The sequence below is a fragment of the Vulpes vulpes genome, chromosome 6 (assembly GCF_048418805.1).
Source record: "Vulpes vulpes isolate BD-2025 chromosome 6, VulVul3, whole genome shotgun sequence".
In the NCBI taxonomy this organism is placed as follows: Eukaryota; Metazoa; Chordata; class Mammalia; order Carnivora; family Canidae; genus Vulpes; species Vulpes vulpes.
The window spans coordinates 87573560-87578773 of record NC_132785.1 but is presented as its reverse complement, the minus strand read 5'-3'; the positions used below and the strand labels follow the sequence as shown (position 1 = coordinate 87578773).

At 41.9% G+C, this 5214-nt stretch overlaps 1 long non-coding RNA gene across 1 annotated transcript; it reads left to right on the top strand.

The window, feature by feature from the left end:
* The first annotated feature begins 405 nt into the window (after nucleotides 1-405).
* Nucleotides 406-2346, top strand: LOC140599364 (uncharacterized). Its single transcript, XR_012002153.1, has 2 exons — nucleotides 406-508; nucleotides 842-2346. It is a non-coding gene; the product is annotated as an uncharacterized lncRNA (long non-coding RNA).
* Nucleotides 2347-5214: the final 2868 nt, after the last annotated feature.

Genomic DNA, 5214 nt, shown 5'->3' with positions numbered 1-5214 from the left:
TGCTCTGATGTTCTAAAGTTCTAAGTTCTAAAATGTTAACGTATTCCCTCAGAACTGTCAGATGAAAGTCAAAATGATTTCAAATTACAGAAAATACCCCCCCACACACACACACACATTTAACTTATATTTATATGCCCAGCCGCATGACACTGGGTAAGTAATTCTGGTATTTTTAAACCTGCCACAAGAAATGAATTTCTGGATCAATGAGATATTGTGTATTAACCATATTAAAGGCTCTTCTTCCATGTAAGGCATGGCCAAGAAGTAAACGTTTACTCTGTCAAAATGCTAATTCTGGTTAATGCATTGTTCGCTTATTAAATACAGTAGAATCAGGGTTGGCCCACAGGGGCATGTCTGTGAAATGCAAATAACCTAGCGTGATGAAAATCCTGCTGGCAGCAACAAGTGATCCCCCTGCGGGGAGCGGCGGCGAAGACTGTGTCAAAGGGCGGGAGGATGCAGCCCTGTTCTGGACCAGGAGACGGGGACGGAGGTCAGGGTGAGTACTTTGTCGGCCCCGCTCCCTTCCCCCTTCCGGCCGTGCCTCTCTTCCCCGGGGTGACCCCGCCTCTCGCCTCCCTTTCCTCCCCTGGGCGTTCCCACCCGCGTCAGGTGCCGCCCCCTGGTCGCCCCCGTCCCTCCCCTGCCCTTCTCGCGTCTGGCTCGTTACTGGAGGCCCCGCCTTTCCGAGGGTGGCCCCGCCTCTCCCCACCCAAGTTCCTCGCCTGTTCAGCGGTCTCGGAGTGGAGTGGCGGTCCTGGCAGGCAACAATCTCCAGCCCGCGCTAGTTTCTCTCTTTGTGACCTCTGAGTCGTTCTTTCTTCTGCCGCAGGGAGCCTCCTCTTCGGATGTTCTCTCCAGAGCCCCTGCAGTCCCGGCCAGCCGCAGCCTTGTCTGGTGCTCTTGCCTGATGGATGCTGAGGAAGCAAGCTCAGACCCAGCTTTTCTCCCAGACCTGGGCAGAAAGCCTCTTCGTCTGAGCCCATGCTCTTCGTCGTTTAGTGTTCCAGAAGGCTTAATGTATAAAGGTCATGTGCAACATGGAATGGATTTTTTCAGACAGAGTGAGACATACCATTTAGGATGAGTGTAGTCGTATCTATTCTAATGTTTAGGCCCCTCAATATTAACTGCCATTCAGGTTACGGTTTGAAGAAACAAAACCTTATATAGCCAAACGTGACCTAATTTACTGAACTAATAAAAAGTAAACAACCTAAGGGCGTCTGGCTCTTCAGAAAAGCACGGACTCCTATCTCAGAGTGGTGAACTGGAGACTCATTTTGGATGTATGGATTACTTAGATAAAAATAAACTTCTAAAAAATGCACACACACACACACACACACACACACACAGGTTTAAAAAACCTAGATATAAATAGTGGCCAGGATGTGGAGAAGAGGAAACCCATATTGCACTGTTAGTGGGAATATAACTGGTTTAGCCATTATGGAAAACAGAATGGAGGTTCCTAAAAAAATTCAAAATAGAACTACTATGTCGGGGTGCCTGGGTGGCTCAGCAGTTAAGCATCTGCCTTCCGCTCAGGATGTGATCCTGGAGTCCTGGGATTGAGTCTCAGGATCGAGTCCCACATGGAGTCCCACATCAGGCTCCCTGTAAGGAACCTGTTTCTCCCTCTGCCTATGTCTCTGCCTCTCTCTGTGTCTCTCATGAATTAATAAATAAAATCTTAAAAAAAAACCTACTATGTGATCCAGCAATCCCACTTCTGGATGTATATCCAAAGGAAACAAAACCATTATCTGGAAAAGATATTTGTATTTCCATGTTCATTGCAGCATTATTTATAATAGTGAAGGTATGGAAACAACCTAAGGTATCAATGAATGAATAAAGAAAAAAATATATGTATGTATGTATGTATATAATTTGATGGGATATTACTCATCCTTTAAAAAGAAGGAAATCTTGTTTGTGACATGGATGAAACTGGAAGATATATGCTAAGTGGAATGAGCTAGATAGAAAAAAATACTGCATGGTATCACTTATATGTCAGACCTTTTTTTAAAAAAGTCAAACTCATAAAAAATAAGTGGTTGGCAGGGGCTGGGAGGTGAAGGAAATAGAGGTTGGTAAAGGGTACAAACTTTTAGTTATAAGATGAGAAAAGTCTGTGATCTAATGTCTAATACGGTGACTATAGTTGATAACACTGTATTGTACAATTAAAAATTGCTAAGAGAACTTAAATGTTCTTACTGAAGAGAGAAAAAAGTAAATATGTGAGGTGATAGATGTGTTAACTCTATGGAAGGAATCCTTTCACAATATATATGTATATTAAATCGTCATGTTGTACACATTAAATAGCTTATAATTTTATTTGTAAATTACACCTCAATAAAGCTAGAAGAAGAAGTCGCAGAGCCTAAAGAAAAAAAAAAGCAAACATTGATTTGAGCTTGTGAATAACTGACTTAGCATTGGATATTATGCATATCACTAATTCATAAAACAATGCAGGTAAAGTGTATAGAATGATGAAGAGTTGCTTAGTGTAATCGACAGGAGCTCAACTTAAATCATCATAAGGTATGCATCAAATTGAGAGGCTCATGCTGCTAGTAAAAGTATAGTGACAAAGAAAAACAACATAAAAGTTTTTACAATATAATTATGATAAAAATGGATATGAATGTAGAGAGTGTAGAGAGTGTAGGAGGACACAGGACTCAAACTAGAAAACCAGACTCTTCTTACAGGAGGTTGAGTCTGATTTATCCAATAAGAGTGAGCTGTAGATGCCTGTAGCTCTTTTGGTTCCTGACCTTTCTGAGTTCTGGTTAGTAAGGGTTTTCTTCTGTGAGCTTGCCTATATAGTTTAGAGTACTGACTATGCTACAATAAATAACTTGAGCCCCCCCTCCCCAAATACAGCAGTTTAAATACAGCAGTTTATTTCTCCTGTAACAGTCCAGAGGTAGGAGTGGCCAGGGCTGGCAGGGTGGCTCAGCTCCATTAAGTAATTAAATGGACTCGGTTTTTTACTTCTTGAAGCTCTGGTATAGCCTGGGATATCTTCTTCATTTGCATAGTTAAAGCCGGGGCACTGCTGTGGGTTTGCCCTAGCGCCATCTAGCTCTAGGGAAGGGCAAAAGCAGAGGTAGAGGACAAAGGATTTATTTTTAAGCAAGTGATGCAGAAGCTGCACCTATCACATTCACTCATATTCCATTGGTAAGAACTTGGACACACTTGATTGTAAGAGAAACTGGGAAATATGGTCTCTGACTTGGACAGCAAGGGCAAAAGGAGATGTAGCTAAACTTAAATTTCCTTACAACTCGCAGCCCATTGACAAATACTTGATACAGGCAGAGCATGACATTCCTCCAGGAACTCCCAACCATCTTAAATGTTGATGCTTTGCTGGTGGCAAAAAAGCTTGACAATAGCTAGGCCTCTGGGATCCTGTAAGTGTTCTTTAACAGATGAAAATCCTTTGGAAACTTCCTTTGCTTCTACCCTTTGCTAGGCCTCTGGGATCCTGTAAGTGTTCTTTAACAGATGAAAATCCTTTGGAAACTTCCTTTGCTTCTACCCTCCACTCCCACTTAAAAGTATATAAGCAATCCCTCCTCACAATCCCAGGGCAGCTCTTTCTGCCCATGGATCCCATGTCCCGTGCTTTGATAAAACTGCCATTTTTGCATCACAACCATTTCAAGAATTCTTTCTTGACCATTTGCTCTTGGACCCCACATCAAATTATGTCTGTCTCTGGGTGGGGCTTGATCTGCCCGACTAAAAATTTATTAGTGTCGTAAAAGGTGAGAAGAGACTCAGACAACTACCATTCTGCCACATTTGCCCCACTTTCTTCCAATCAGTTTTCTTTTTTTTTTTAATTTTTAATTTAATTTATTTAAATATTTAATTTATTTTTAAATTAAATTTATTTTTAAATTTTATTTATTTATCAATGAGAGAGAGAGAGAGAGAGAGGCAGAGACACAGGCAGAGGGAAAAGCAGGCTCCATGCAGGGAGCCTGATGACTCCAGGATCATGCCCCGGGTCAAAGGCAGGCGCCAAACCACTGAGCCACCCAGGGATCCCCAATTCTTTCTTAAGAGGAGTTCCTTAAAAAAAAAAAAAAAAAAAGAGGAGTTCCTTTACTTCAGTTTACACATAGCCCTTATTTCTGGCAATTGAAGTATCCTAACTGATGTCTCTTTCTTTAAGCCCCAGTTCAAATGATACTGTGGAGGCCGAGAAAAATTAAGGCCATTCCACCTCAAGTTTAGCATTAGCACAAGTACAGCCATCTTAGGCCCCTGGAAATAAGAGCTGAATTTTACAGCAAAAACTGCAGAATGTCCTAGGCAGGGAATCCCATATTGGAAAGACAATAAAGCTCAGAATGCCCTCGGCAGAGAATCCCATATCAGATCTTAAGAAACTCCCCCACCCTTTCCCCCATATTGGAATGGAAAAAATTTTCCTCCACCCCTTCTGAAAATCCCCTAGACCAGCCCATAAAAAAACCAGCTGTAACTCACTTCGGGGTCCAAGCCCCTGCTCTGCTGTGTGGAGTATACTTGGACCCAAGCTCGAGCTCATAAATAAACCCTCGTGTGTTTGCATAGGTGTCGGCTCCTTGGTGGTTTCTCAGATATGTAATCTTGGGCACAACAGATACCTTCTCAAGGAGTCTGGCCTGTCTACTTTTTATAAAGTATGTCGCTCCCCCATTCCTGCCATCATTGTTTTTCTCTCAGCACTTTATTGAATGGCACTTATCACAGGATATACATATTGCTGTGTTTTTGTTTGTCTCCCCCAAATGTCTCTATCATCTAGCACACAGCTTGTCATTGGATAGGTAAGGAAGAAATAGCTGTAAATGAATGAAACAGTGGTCAAGGATGACTGAGAGAGTTCTGAAATGACCAACTAAATATATTGGTAAAGAATGGGAAATTGGGTGGGCAAGTTTATAGGTAGGGATCAGAAGATGGTTAGGTTTGCTTGTATAAGTTCAAAGTGATTTCAAGTTCAATTCTGAGTGATTTCAAGATGATATCCAGTAGACTGCTAAAAATATGGCTTTAGAGTTGTGGAAAGAGCACCAGATTAGAGCTATAGATTTGAGAGCCTTGAGAATTGATGAGATCACTTATGAAGAGCATGGCAAGAAAATTAGGTTTAGAAGAGACCTACAAGGAACAGCCACA